We start from the raw sequence: 16,455 nt of genomic DNA, 5'->3' as shown, positions 1-16,455 counted from the left end.
CGAGACATTTATTAGGAACGCCAACAGAAAAGCTAACGATTTCTGTTATATTAAGCACAAATTAAGAAAATGAAAACAAACCATAACGTTTCAATAAGTAAAACAGGTCCGCACAACACCGGTACTTTTTTTTTGGATTGGCAGAATTTGTCCAGTCGTGACTCACCAGTCGTGAAGTGTGTTGTGTAGTGGAGTGACTCAGTCATTAGGTTTGTGCTCCTTTCTGATCGTCAAAGAATAAAATCGGTTCCAGTCGATGGAAACAGTCGTTAAGTGTGTTCAGGTCAATCTTAGAATGTTTCTGCTAGTTGTGCAGTGCTGCAACATGATTTCACAAAGGAAACAAGTGGTGTATCTAAAACAAACTGAACAGAGGGCAAATCTGCAGCAACGAGGAGGTAAAGTGCCTTTTATGAGCTCTTTGTGAATTCATTCAACCCGATCAGGTTGTGAACATATCACTATGTCTTTATATTTGGTGTCTTTAGATTTGCTGTGTGAATGCTTTCTGGTCCGCATCAAATAAACCGACCTAAATCACAGCAGCATCCATCTATGAAGGATGTAGGCTGTCAAACATACACAACTATTAGCTAATCATACCATTGGGTGTTTACTTCCGAGTCTACAATTCACTACTCCTATTCAAACAGTACGTTCAAATGAGCAGGGTCAAAACAGGACAGAAAATAGCCTACTACTTTTAAATTATAATCTTTTTGATGTAAAAACATTGATAAAATTATAATTTAAAAAAATGCAGTTCATGACCCCCTTTTCCAGTAAATCACAAAACATCTGGAAAAGTCATGGGGCCTTTAAATATTGTTGTGAACAATGAAAGGCTTGGAGTCAAAAAGGTTGAGAAATACTGCATTAAATAGTGTTTTTGACTACAGTACGTCCAGGTCATTTACATGAGGTATCCACCTTTTTCCTTACCGTAAGCGTGGGCGCAGCCATTTGTAAATTTTATGGGTCTGGCTTTTGGTCTCATTCGCAACCAACTATTTTTAGCTGTTCAAAACAGCTTGTTTTGCTGCTTGATATTGCAAATTGGTGTGTGTTACCATAATATTTTAACGTATTATTGTAATTATGAGCACACTGGTTTGTAGTGCAAACAGTTTTACAGTTAATTGCACGTTGTTATTATTCTCGTTATTCCCCTATCGTGGCTAATGAACTGGAAGTCTCACCCATAGGCTTACATCCACGTTGAAGAAAAACGTGGACACATTTTAGAACCTTGATAAAACATTTTTTTTTACAGGAAATGTATTTAGTTTAACAAAAGTTTCTTTTCTTTTATTATTTTTAACAGGAGTACAGAGCCTCTCCTCATCTTCCACTCTCAGAAAGGAGGATGTATCCAGTGCTCTCCTGATCAAAGCCATCATGATCTGCTGTGAGCCCCTGTGTCACACGCTCCACCAACCAGCACACACTTAAACATAGCAGGAAGAGGGCACAGACACCAGTTTAACAGCAACACATGCCTGATCAAACACTCACCCGAATAACTGCTCTCATGGCACCAGGGGAACACACCGACACCTGCTGCAAAACCCAGAAACATTTGCAGCCAGACTTACATCTGAAATTAAAAACCATCAATTATACATCAACACATTAATATACATTTAACCATGGATTCACATTGAACTGCTTAAATAATAATACTGTTAATTTATAAATATACTACCGTTCATTGTTAGTTCATGACCTAATTTTACAGCTTCATGGCTTCATAATAAAGTTTTTATAGTAATGTCACGCAATACGAAGACGATGCAACAATGTAAAACACAGAAACTTGTTTTAAGAGCAAACTTGTTTCACAGCTTCTTTCCATCACACATATCCAAGGAAATCCCCTGAAGGATGTTCTTATTTCAACTCGTGTTAACGGCTGTTGCAGGCACACACACACACACACACACACACACACACACACACACACACACACACACACACACACACACACACACACACACACACACACACACACACACACACACACTCGTGCTCATAAGCTGGCTGCAGCTGTGGAGGATTGGGCCCTGCCAGATGAAGCATTTTCCCAGAAGAATATGGGTCTGGAGAAACCAGGTCAGGGCCAGTCCATTAGGCTGAGCAGGACTGGACCAGCAGGGCATCACTCAGAGCACAGCGATCATTAATGGCTACAGCTGAAACATGGGCGTTGGCAAGAGATTCTTCACTTATACAGATTTGGGGCCAGTTTTGTAGTTTCCTTTAAACGGGACCTGTACGACAAGCTGTTCTGAGACCTGTTTGTGGTGTGTACATGAACACTGCACTGCTAAATCAAGCGTACTGTCTCTTCAGAATTAGTTTTAAGGTTTAGAAAAATAGGACACCCATCTTCAAATACTGTATGAAACTTTCTGAAGTTATTTTGCTTCATTTCAAACACCTTTTATGTACAGATTTTTACCTTGGAACCAGAACCAGACTTTCTGTCTTAGACTATGAAAGTCAAAAATAAAAATATGATTAATGTAGATTATTATATTTTTACAACTATGACAATCTCAATATATATAAAAATAATTGTACAATTTTTCAATATTTGTGTTGCTATTAATATGAATTTTTATGTTTACAACTATAACGATTTCAACAAAGATAATAATTGCAAATCTTTTCAATATTTATCATGTAAATGCAATTAATATGAATTTCAACAAAGATTAAAATAATTGTAAAACTTCAATAGTGTAAATGCTATTAATATTAATTTTTATGTTTACAACTGACGATCTCAACAAAGATAATAACTTTTCAATATTTATCATGTAAATGTGATTAATATAATTTTTTTGTTAATGTTTACAACTATAACAATCTCAACAAAGATTAAAATAACTGTTAAACTTTTCAATATTTATCATGCAAATGCGATTAATACAAATTTTTATGTTTACAACTATATCGATCTCAACAAAGATTCAAATAACTGCAAAATGTTTTAATATTTATCATGTAAATGCGATTAATATAATTTTTTATATTTACAACTTTGATGACCTCAACAAAGATTAAAATAATTGTAAAACTTTTCAATATTTATTATGTAAATGCGAATAATATAAATTTGTATGTTTACAACTATAACAATCTCAACAAAGAATTTTTTTAAATTTTCAATATTTATTGCGTAAATGCAATTAATATGAATTTTTATGTTAACTATGACAATCTTAACAAACATAACAATAAATGATAAAACTTTTTAAAAATGATCGTGTCAAAATTAAATATGTGGAGGAGATAAAATATTATAAAAGTACAGTATATATATAAAAAAGCTAAAACATCAGCATAAATTTCATAAAATCACTAAAACAAAAACTATTAAAAATATTTTCAATAATTGAAATAAAGCAAATAAAATAAACTGAAGGGAAAAAAAGAAAAAAAACGACTTTGGCAATTAACTTAAAAAAATATAATAAATTAAATTACAATAAAAACTGAAAATCTACCATGTCTACCATGTCCAATCAAGCTGTAATATTGTCAAATTATGTAAAGTGTGTAAAAAAACCAATCACAGTTATTGAAGATATACAAGACAAAAAGCCATACAAAAACATTTTAGAAAATATTAAAATGTCATTTCCTTCCATCACAGATATTGAAATATGATGAAAATGACACAGTGTTGGAAATGATCATGAGATAATTCTCATGTATTGTATGTATTGACACATTATTAATTCACTTATTGAATAAACTAGCAAAAACAAATCTGAAAAGTGTATTTTATGAAAGCCTACACCCAAGAGTCTTCATAGCTAAATAAATCCCTTAAATGTTGGATAAAAACTGCCAAAACGCATAAAAAGAGAGACAAACAGCTTATGATGTTTGTGGCAAGTCATCATTTCCTTGAGTAACATCTGGAATAACACTTTAAAAACATGTAGAGTCTCTTTGCTTATTTTTCACCTTATCATGCAGACTAACGTAATTTGACAGCAGAACTTCTGTACACTTTCTACAGAAACAAAAGCGGGAAAGACAGTGTTGTAGCTGTTCGTCTAGCAACCTCCCAAACAATCCCACAGCTGTTTGTACTCTATACGGAAACTCTGAAAAACTGCATCAGACCTGTCGAATATTTGTGAGGTCATTAGCTCAACCAAAACACCATACACTAATAAAACAAGGGGGATTAAGAAAGCGCCACTCATGTGAAACACCAGAAAAGTTCTTGAGAGGTTCCCCAGACGAGGCTAAGAATAGTCCAGACAGACTCCAAACCAAACAAACCATTAAACTTTTCTATCTCACTCAAGGGACGCATTGGGTTTAAACACCTGCAAGGTGTTGAAAGTTCAATATTTTATTTGCGTGCCTCATAATGTAAGATATAACACTATTCCACTAAAAATACCCAGCCATTTCCAAAATGTTCGTTATTTATTCATTAAACTACCATCCGGCTCACAAGGCAGTATGTGACGTTTACACAAAATATCCTAGAGAAAAGTCCTGGTTGAGCGAGTAGCTGTATAGATTTGCTGTATAGAATGTTCTTTCAGTTCAGATTGTCTGGCAGATCCATCGTTGAATCAACTGACAGAGGAAGTGACCGAACATGATGTCACATGTGATCTGCATTTGTTTGTGATATTTACAGTCTTGTGTCTTTCACTCATGACCATTTGTCTCTCAGCTGCTCCGTGTTCTGCTTGTGTTCTTTTGGCACCATGGTGGACTGAACTGGAATGAACCCAGAGCTGCTAATGCCCATATGAATGGATTCAAACCTCAGTGGTCCCAGTGAACAGGAAATGGTTCACTTAGTGCAACTCAAATTACAAGTGATGAAACAGCTGGATTTGGATTCAGAATGCAAAGCTGTACAGGCAGCAGCTGGGAGCACATGTATGTACACACACGCAGACGTCTCATCTGTCATCAATATTTTAATGTAACACTGGCTCATTGACTGTGATTATTCAACAGATTGATTTTTAGGTGAGTTACAGTATATATATGTAAATTAGCAGACAGAATAATCCAGAACAGCTATTTAGGCAGGGTTTGGCTCAGTTTGGCTCGTATTTATTTTTTAACGTGCAAAAAATTCAGATGAGAATTTCAGACAGTGCAATGTAAAAAGTTTTCACCAGTTTCAACGTAAAAACTTCTTCACCAGCTGCCTTAAAATTTTTAAGTTAATTCAACTTCAAAGTACAAGTCATTGTAACTCATTTTATGTTGAGTTGAAATGACTTGTAGCTTTAAGTTGATTTGACTTAAAATTTTAAGGCAGCTGCTAAACTTAAAGGAGTAGTTCACTTTCAGAACAAAAACGTACAAATAATGTACTCACCCCCTTGTAATCCAAGATGTTCATGTCTTTCTTTCTTCAGTCGTAAAGAAATTATGTTTTTTGAGGAAAACATTTCAGGACTTCTCTCCTTATAATGGACTTCTATGGTGCCCCCAATTTTGAACTTCCAAAATGCAGTTTAAATGCAACTTTAAAGGACTCTAAAGAGTCTTATCTAGCGAAACGCTCGGTTATTTTCTAAAAACATTTACAATTTATATATTTTTTAATCTCTACACAGAGTACACACAGAGCTAGACAAGATGAGCATTTGAGGTTAAAAAGTATATAAATTATAATTTTTTTTAGAAAATAACCAATCGTTTTGCTAGATAAGAACCTTCTTTTCTCGGCTGTGATCGTTTAGAGCCATTTTAAGCTGCATTTTGGAAGTTCAAACACGGGGGCACTATAGAAGTCCATTATATGGAAAGAAATCCTGAAATGTTTTCCTCAAAAAACATTATTTCCTTATGACTGAAGAAAGAAAGACATGAACATCTTGGATGACAAGGGGGTGAGTGCATTATCTTTAAATTTTTGTTTTGAAAGTGAACTACTCCTTTAAGTTTTTAAGTTGAAACTGGGGAAAACTTTTTACAGTGTGCGCAAGGACCATAAAGATTTTGACAAATACAAAAAAACACATACGAAAATTTCAAATTGTGTGTGCAAGGACCTTGAGTCAAAAATTTTCAAATGTGTGTTTTCGTATTAGTCAAAACTTGTCATGATGCGTCATGGTGGCTCTGCATTGTCAAAATAACCCTTAAAATGCTTGCTACGGATGCAAAAAATGCTAAAAATTGAACCCTACCCAAATCTGAGACTCATTTTGAAAAGCTTACAAGTACATTAAATTAGTAGGTCAACTTTAAAACACATGTTATCGCCTTATTTGTTTTATATCAATGCTATTTGCAAGGTTTAAATGTATTTGAACAGGTGCTCATTTCCCAGTTAAGCCGCGCTAACTAGCATTTCCCTTCCGCAGACGTCACGATAAAGAAGACGTTTTTCTGTATTCGCTAATTATTATTGTATGGCGTTATTAAGTAAGTTCTTCAAACTATTATTTTTATATTTCCACCATTTATTTTCGAATGTCACAATGATCAGTGTTTCCAAGTTGGCAGTTTTCCCGTGGAATTGGGCTACTTTAATGCCGCATTCCAGACAACCCGTAACCCGTGTTTTTCCGACCTTCTACCAGTGAAAGTGCACTGGAACGGCAGTCAAACCCGTGACTTCCCACTCGTGAACTCGTACTAGATCGATGTACTCCCAGTTACGGGAATTGGGCAGGTTTTGTTGACTTTATTTTTCAGTACCATTAAAACTACTGTACTTAATTCTACAGCAATGTTACTGTGGTACAAAATACAGAAACTACTCAATAATTGTTGCCAGTAAATTACTCTTAATCTGACAATAAACATTTTATGGTTTATAAGAGTGTCACAAGATAAAAAATAAATAAATACATAAAAAGTTAAAAACTCATGTTTTTATAAATGTACTAATGGGATTAAAAAACTATACCATTTTTAAGGAAAAAAAATGTATTGATTCTAAGAATGTCATGGTGTAATCATCAAATAACAAATTTTCCTTACACTTCGATTAGAGCGTGTGAATACACACATCATTCTTTTCAAAAAAGTTTTAAAATATGTTTGTTTGTTCATTCATTCTTTTATTTACCATAAATTATTGATTCATAAATATCATAATGTTTTTGGGAGTCTGACCACAGAGATACAACCTGAACTAATCATGTCTTGTCATAAAAAGGTCAAACTATCTGATATGTTAAGACACTTACGTTCTATGCTTTTTATATATATTTTTAATTATATATTTTAATATCTACTTATTTTTAATTTAGAAACAAAAATCACTGTAGTGTTAACTGCTTTTTGAATGTATAAATGAAGAGAATGTGTGTCACGTCCCCACATCCGACACACATCCCAGTTTCAAGATAAACTTGCACTTCACTATCCATTACGACAGCAGATTCAGAAATGCCACTCCGTGAAGCGTGCACCTGAAAAAGCTCATGTTTTTATTATTACACCTGGTATGAAGGCCTGACAAGGCTTGGCATAGCGACTGGTTTGTAATGAAATCTCTTGCAGGAATTATGCATTACTTCCTATATTTAATATTTCAGTTTTTGGCAGGTGACTGAGCCCTAGAAACCAGCCTTACCTGCTTTATGCATGTGATTTTACCTGCAAAGCATATTCTTAAGGGTCCCTAGGGCATGCCCTCTCTGTATGTGAACACACTAACCCTTCACTAACACACACACACACACACACACACACACACACACACACACACACACACACACACACACCTGACCTTCATTTTCTTCTCTCACTCCTCCTATACCCCCCTCTTCCCCATTCACTTCATTAAAGTGCAAATCCACTGTTGCCAGTATGAATACAGCTCAGACAACATTCAAACCGCTGGGACTCTGCAGCATTTCAATACATTTTCTGAATGCTCTATTCAATCTAGGCAGGATCTCGTGTATGAATGTGCTTAAGAGAAATATTAGCGTTGGACTAAGTGATAAAGCTAATTCACTGCATATTATAATTACAATAACTCTGCAGACAATGACAGAAAGTGTCTTCATGCATAGCATTTGTTGTAAAATACAATGTGTGCTAAATTAAAAATGAAGGACAATGCACGCGCACACACACACACACACACACACACACACACACACACACACACACACACACACACACACACACACACACACACACACACACACATATATATACAGTATATATATATTTAAAAAAAAACATTTTAAATAATAATAATAATTAGTTATAAAAATAAAACTAATTTTAATATTTATATAGTAATAATAATGACATGTTTTGAAGTAGGCAGGTTGAAGTAAAATAATGTAAAATACAAACTTCACATTAAATAACAAAATAAAAGATAATAACATAACAACAAAATGAAATAACAAAATAAAATATTTAACAACATTATTTAAAAAAACAATAACAAATAAAAATAACAAAACAGTAAATATAATATAAATAAAATATAATAAAAAATAAAATAAAATGACAACATAAAATAACAAATAACATAACAAAACATATAAAACATATAATAATATAATATAAAATAAAATAATAACATAACACAATATATAATAAAATATAAAATAAACATAAAATTAAACAATAACATAATATAACAAAATAAAATAACATAAAAAATACCATAACATAAATTAACAAAATAAAATAATAAAATAAAACAACAACATAGCATATAAAATAAAATAACATAACAAAACAAAACAAAATAACATAACATACAGCATATAAAATAAAATAACAAAAATAAATAGCATTAAATACCATAACATAAATAAAATAACATAACATAAAATAAAATAAAATAAAACGAATTAAAACAAAATCAAATAACATAAAATAACAAAACATAAAATATAATAACATATAAAATAAAATATAAAATAACATACATATTATAACATAACATAGCATAACATAACATTAAATTAAATAACAAAACAAAATCAAATAACATCAAATAAAATATAATAACAAAATATAAGATAAAAAAATAATAATAATAACAAAAAAAAACAATAATAACATGTTTAGTATAGTACTTATAGTATAATTTAAAATATAAATATAAACCTTTATTAAAATATTAATTTGCCAATTTGACACTTTTTTTCAGATGTATTTCTGAAATATATATTATGCAATTTTCCTTGCCAAAAAAGTTATATATTTATATATAGTTTAACTGACAATAAAAAAGAAAGAAAATTCATAAACAATAAAAACCAATGTGAACAACTTACAGAATATGAACAAGCTATAGAAATGTTTTTTTGCAACCAATGGTCAATCTGCTGCAACATAGAAAATAAACAATTTAATAAAAATTATCTACACTTGCAGATTGCAAATTTGAGTTCACTTCATAAGACCTGGAATATTAAGTAAGTTTCTGAGCATGCAATAGTGATTTTAAATCCATTACTCTGTTTTGTGTTTCTGCCTGAGTTGAGTATGTTTCTGAAGCTCATCATCAGTTTCCACATGACCGGTTTAATATTCAGCTCCACACGCGTTCGTGTCGGTGTGAGGCACATTAGATGCAGATGACGTGCATAATGTTCAAAGCCTCTGACTAGAACTGTGTAATTAAAGAGATTGACTTTTGTTGCAAGTAGCTGGATGCTTTGAGGCTTTTTGTGCTGCAGGCCAGTTCGGCGGGGTCATTAGATGATGTTTTTTTTCCTCTTACGCCTTTTCTTCCCATAAACAAATTTGTCATACAGAAACACAGTACAAAAACAGAGTAATCATGTTAGCGCTCAGGGAGGAAATGACTTGTACCAAGCCATTAGTGTTTCAACAAGGCAACACAAGAGAGGCCAGACAGAGAGAGGCGAGAGAGCGAGGGATAGAGTGAGAGAGTGAGAGACAAGACACAAAGGGAGAGAAAGAAAGAGATGGAGAGGAGGAGGATACATACAGAGAGCCAAAAAGAAGAACGATATACACAAGGAAAAAAAGTGAAAGGAGGCAAGAAGCATCTGCAGGAGAGGGGTGTTTAGCTCATGCATAATGCATCACCACTGAATTTGGGGAATAAAGGCTTTTCTAACTAAAAGCTGGAGGCAACGAGAAAAGAATGACTTCACTTGCTTTTTGGCTTGTCTTATCTCATCTCCTCTTTCATTCTTTCTTTTGTTTTCACTCCTGAGCTGTCGGAGGAAGACAGATGCAGCCAGGGCTAATGCATCCCGAAACTACTATTGTCTGTCGGGAGAAAAGGAGAAATAGAAAAGAATTGAAAAGGAAATTTCTGCCAAGGCCACCAATGATGCGTTTTTACTCCTAAAAGTGGGTGTGGGAGTTATTTATTTATAAATAAATAAGTAAATAAAATATATTACCGGGGTTCAAGTATTTGAAGAACTTTGAGCAATTATAGACAAATCTTAAATAAAATCACTACAAAAAATATTTAATGATCTATCACTTTTGACCAATAGGTGGCACTGGTCCTAAATTAATGTGGTGTGGTTAACTAGGAGTGACGATGGCACACACATATTTTGGTGCCAGAGAACGGCAAAGAAACAGCCTTAGATGCCTTTTGGTATTGTTCATATCTCCTGACCAGTGTTGGAAAAAAGTTACTTTTAAAAGTAATGCATTACAATATTGCGTTACTTTCTAAAAAAGTAACTAGTTACGTTATGCATTACGTTACTTTAATGTTACTTTTTAAATCTGGGCAGGGTTTGCTTGTTCGTTTTTCATATAAAACATGGGGACAAGAGAGCTTTCAATCAATAAATGGGGGAAAAAAGTAACTGGTAATTACCTATTTGAAAAAGTAACTCAGATATTTTCTTGTAAGTAAAAAAGTAATGTGTTACTTTAATAGTTAATTGGAAAAAGTATTCTGATTACATCACTTGCATTACTTGTAATGCGTTACTCCTAACACTGCTCCTGACCACTATGTGGCACTGTGCTAAAACTGTGCAGGTAACCTCAGAACATGGTTGTCAAAACAAACTCCAAGTTTGGTCTGAATACGATAAAGCGTTGAGGAGATATAGCCTCATGTCTACTTTGGCGATATCTTTATCAAATTCATTTTTGCATTTTTCGAGAACAGTTGAGTATATCAAAATACTTTTAATAATTTTTTGTTAGGAAGAATATCTGTATCAAATTTGGTGAAAATTGGATGAACCGTCTAGGAAGAGTTTGAAAAATTAGCTTTTTTACATAATGGGCAAATATTTTCTATACCGTTTGATTGACAGCAGTTGTTCTAGAGGCAAAGTTGTTCAGAATGAGGAGATCTAACATACTAAATGAATATTGCGTGTATGTGTGAAAAATAGTTTGGTATATGAGGCATTAAACCTGATAACGCCACCTAGTTCACAATTTCTTTCAAACTTCTCATTAGGGCTGCAACAATGTCGAGTAACTGCTGCCTGTGTCAAGTTAAAATGCGGCAAAATTTTGGAAGCGGCACATTCCACATATTAAACTAATTTAAAAATCATAATAAAGCATAATGCTATTGTGAATTCACAAATGCAATGATTCAATTAAATAAATATATGCGATGCAGGTTTAATATATTTACATGCGTATAGGTTACTGTGGGGCTATGGTCACTGTAAATGCTGCTTCACAAACTGTTATCATTTACTTGTGTGGAGCATCTGAAACTCCATCTCTACATGTTGTGAGTTTGGGTTTGTTATAGTGTTTATTTGGGAATGCAATGTGCGCTATTTCATCAGATGTGTAAGGTAAATCATTTATAAACCTACACAAACACCAGAGAATACATCAATAAAAGTTCACTACATTTGCACATTTTGATGTTCACATATTCAAGAAATTACAGTGGCTGTAGCTTTTCTATTATAAAGAAATGGCCGATATTAAAGATCAAGTGGACATTTGAATTAAATGTTTGTTGAGTCAACACTAAACAAGGATTAGATTGCGCAGTAACGTCTAAAAACAATCGGCAGGATGTTGGCACCCTCTGCAGGCATTTGTTATAATGCGTAACATACATTAGCTCTACTGTTTGTAATACGCTATGTAGAATAATGTGTGCATAGTTACAGCCATTTTCATGTTTTTTTTTCTGTTAAAGCACCACAAGTGATCAAACTCCCCATTTTTTGTAATTTGACCAAAGATTGAGCTCATTTATATGTGTTCTGAGTTTAGTGAAAATATCTCAGTCCTCTCAAGAGTTAAAGGCGTTTTAGTAAAAGTGGCCCCACCTACTTCGAACATTTTAGCATCCTGTCGTAAGCGTGTATCACTGAAAACCCAAAATAGTGGGTAAATGTTTTAATAGCTGAAATGAAATCAGAGACAGCCATTTTGTTCAGCAGTTATGAAGGATTTGGCATTTTCAGTCGCTGTAGCGCCACCTATAGGCCAATTGGGGTGAGTCTTTGACAGTGTCTACCCAAATTGAGCTCTATCACCTGGCAAAGTTTCAAGTGTCTAGGACTTACGGTTTGTTCTGCCCCCTCAAGTTATTGTAAAACAAGACATTTTTAAGAATGCTGATAACCAAATAGTCTTGGTTCGCATTGGCTTCAATTACAAATACTGTATATGTATATTTGTTGCCTATACATAGGATGTCAATGGGAACCAAAAAATATTTGGTTATCAATATTCTTCAAAATATCCTCTTTTGTGCTCTTGAGAAGAATGGAATAGAGGTTTGGAACAACATTAGGGTGAGAATTTTAAAGGAAAATAATCCGAAAGATTGCACCCAAAAACATGAACACATCTAAACATTAATATATTTTTAAAAATAAATTCAAATACAATTTTTCATGTTTGTTAGTCTTGTTTCGTCCCAGTAGCCAAGAATCAGTGATAAATAATTCTGCGTTCTGGGTGTGTGAGCTCTTCCTAAGGAAATATGCCAGCGGTGTCAATTATTAACACTTAAGAAGCATAAATATTCAATGAGCCTGGTGCCCCATTTCAAGACGCTGAGCAAACAAACAACAAAATGATGGGGAAAACATTGGCAAATATGCAAATTGAGCTTGTTACATGCATCCTTCTAAATTAACATGAATTTATTCATTTCTCCTCATGACACAAATATTATCAAAACTGAAATGGAAATAAGAAATGTGTTTTCTTACAAACAGGCAGCACATCATTTACAATACTCAACATTGTTAAAAAAAATTAAACACAGAGTGTTTCAGCAAAAATCAGTTAAGATCAACATATCGATCCAGAAATGTATAGTTTTTTTAAACTGGAGACTCAACCACAGAGAATGATAAAAATAGACATGGACTTTGCCTGACACGGACAAAAAAAAAAAAAGAAAAAAAAAAAAAAAGAAACAACTATCTCCTAAGTGCTTTCATTTCCTTTAGGTCCTGCTTGCAACCAGAGAGTTTTCTATGAGCTATTAACTCTCTCTTTCTCGTCTTCTCCTTCTCTGTCAGCTTGACCCAGTTCTTAAAGGGGAGCTCCAAGCAACTGAGAGGAGTCCAAAGACAGGGCAAGGCATTATAGTCTGGTTTCTCTCTCCTGCTTTCTAGTGTCTAGTTCTGCACCTTAAGCCCCTTATGTCTTCCTGACCATGTCCTGGCTCGATGTCAACTGTACCTGTGCCATGTTTAGACACAGCCAGAGTGACATTCACACTCTGGTCCTTACAGACTAAGCTGTTTCTCTGCTTCGACGACATGACTGTGGGCTGTTCAGCCAGAGCTCCACTGAGACGGCTTCCAGTTCTTCTAGGCAAATTATAACTGAGCTCCTGCTGAGCCGCCCCAGGACATGCAGTCTGGTTCAGGAACAGATTCTGTGTTCTGCTCCTCTGTTGGCCTCGAACAGTCTGGAGGCTGTGGAAAGCCTGTTGGTTCTGCTTTTGACAAGTAGCTGCAGTCTCTTTTTCTGTACAGTGTTTCAGGCATCATTTTTCAGTCTGCAGGGAATCCCAAACATACTGCACCAGTTGCTAAAAAATGGAGAGCATCAGCAGGTGCAGTGCTGGGGAAAATGCTTTAACCATGTGTAGCCTGGCATATGAAAAAATAGGAGCTTTTGCACCGCAGTTCCTAGAACATTCACGCTTTTTGGTGTGTTCACACCACAGGAACTAGAAACTATTTTAGTTATAGGAACTCTGTCTAAAACTAAATGGGCTCTTACTTCAGAGTAGGGTCTAAAACAGTTCTATCCACCTTATTTTTCAGCGGGCATAAGTTTTATGGGTTTGGCTTCCGGTCTCATCCATGTCCAGCTATTTTTAGCTGTACAAAACTGCTTGTTGTGCTGCTTGATTTTGCTGTGTCTTACCATATTATTTGAATGTATTATCTTAATTATAAACACACTGGCTTGTAGTGCAAACAGTTTTACCATTTACTGCACGTTGTTATTCTTCTCATTATTTCCCTATACAGAGTTTGTACTTGTGTCAAGATCTGGTCAGTTATCAGGAATGCACGGCTGAGTATTGGCAAATACATGCTAAATCATGTCATGATCTGGGCTGTGGGGCCTCCCTCAGCCACTTGGGGTCGCTGTTTTCCCTTCCCTACACTGCACTTCCTGATTGCATTCACCTGTCTTTGTCATTAGCACTGATTCACTCACAGCTGTTCACTATTATCTGGTCTTTAAAAACTCTCACCTTTCACTCCTGCTTCATGGCTGCATTGTCTTCTGTCTCGTGTGTTCTGTGTTCCTGTTATCCTGGCCTTGGTTTTGTTTATCTAGTATTTGAGTTTATGTTATGTTCTGCCGTGTTGGCTTTTTGTTTGTTTGTTTATTGTTTTATTAATTAAAAATACTTACCTGCATTTGGACCCAGATCTCCTCCCTCTCATTCGTGACAAATCATATAGGGAAGGACTTAGTAAGCAAAATCTCTATATGATTTTGAAGCTTCCACATGTTTTTTCCAGGGTTTAGACATCATAAATTAGCAGAACAACGTATTCAAAAGTACATTAACTGTTTAATCCATGCTGTTGTTTACATTCGATATGGCCACGTATCCGGGTAACTGACCAAACTGTGACATAAGTGCAAACCCTCTATTGACAACAGTTTAAAATTGATTATTGGGTAATTGGGTAAACTTCTATTTAATACTGCTAGTTAGTATTTGAAATTAAAGGGGTCATCGGAAGCCCATTTTCCACAAGTTCATATGATTCTTTAGGGTCTTAATGAAAAGTCTATAATATACTTTGGTTAAAAATTCTCAATAGTAGTGTAAAAAAACACCCTTTTACCTTGTCAAAATCAGCTCAACTCAACTAATTTTATTACATGGTCCCTTTAAATGCAAATGAGCTCTGCTCGCCCCGCCACTCTCTGCGCTGGGATTATGAGATGTAATGTTTACTTTAGCCGCATTTAGCGGCGAAACTTACCAGCGAGCAAATTATTAAGAAAGGCCATTTGCAAAGATGCAAAAGCTGTATCAGGAATGATTTGCACGAACATAGAGGCATATGTCGATCGGGATCTGCGCTTTCCTTTTAAAAACGAAAGTAACGTTTTCCTCTGAGTCTACTGCTATGTTCATTATTACATCCAACAACAGAACACCTCAATCACTCAATCGGAGACATTTTTGTCTGCACCTGAGTCACACAATGGCGATCAGAGTCAGACTGTTTGAGCTCGGTGAGGGCGGGTCTAAGGTAAGAAGTTCATGTCAATCAACTGTGTTTCGTCACAACGACAAGAAGCTGAGACTGACCTGATTTTAAAAAGGGATATTACTTTTAAAGATTAAAAAAATACCACTGGGTGGATTTTAATCATTGTAGGGTGGTTGTGTACACAAACTGCCAACACACATTAATGTTCAAACAACATGTAAAAGTTAGTTTTGCATCCGAAGACCCCTTTAAAGACAATGTAGTATAGTTTTTAATAATAATAAGGTTATTATAAAAATTGCCCTCACAAATATAAAAAATGCAACCCGGTCTCATAAAAATACGTACATCTGGGTACTTTTTAGCAGCACTGTTTTACGTTCCTTACTGCATGTTTCGTGGCAGTTTCAAAAAGAAATGTCCACTGAGTGGCACTAAAACACTGGCACATATTTATTACATTGCTATAGGTTCAAATATCCGAGGACTGTTGCTAAAAGTTAATGCTCTATTGTGGTGGAAATATGCCCTACACCTACCCGATAGTGTTAACAAACGCAAAACCAATATAAAAAATACATTTGTTGATGCCATTTGTGTCACCAACGCGGTCTCTGTGGCTCCCTCTGACCGCCGCCAGCGGGAACCCTCCCCGGAATATTAAACTACATTTCCCATGACCCCGTACCTGAGACTCACGCCTGTGTTTCCGGTTCACCGGTTCACTTCCTTTTGGCGGCCATTTATAGACTCGCTTCGCGGGGTGTTCCTCGCGAAGTTTTGCTAGTCTCACTACAATCCTAAGCGTTATTCCATTGCATTGATTCTT

The sequence above is a fragment of the Garra rufa genome, chromosome 5 (assembly GCF_049309525.1).
Source record: "Garra rufa chromosome 5, GarRuf1.0, whole genome shotgun sequence".
Taxonomy (NCBI): Eukaryota; Metazoa; Chordata; class Actinopteri; order Cypriniformes; family Cyprinidae; genus Garra; species Garra rufa.
The sequence above is the reverse complement of the archived record's forward strand: the minus strand, read 5'-3'. Positions refer to the sequence as shown.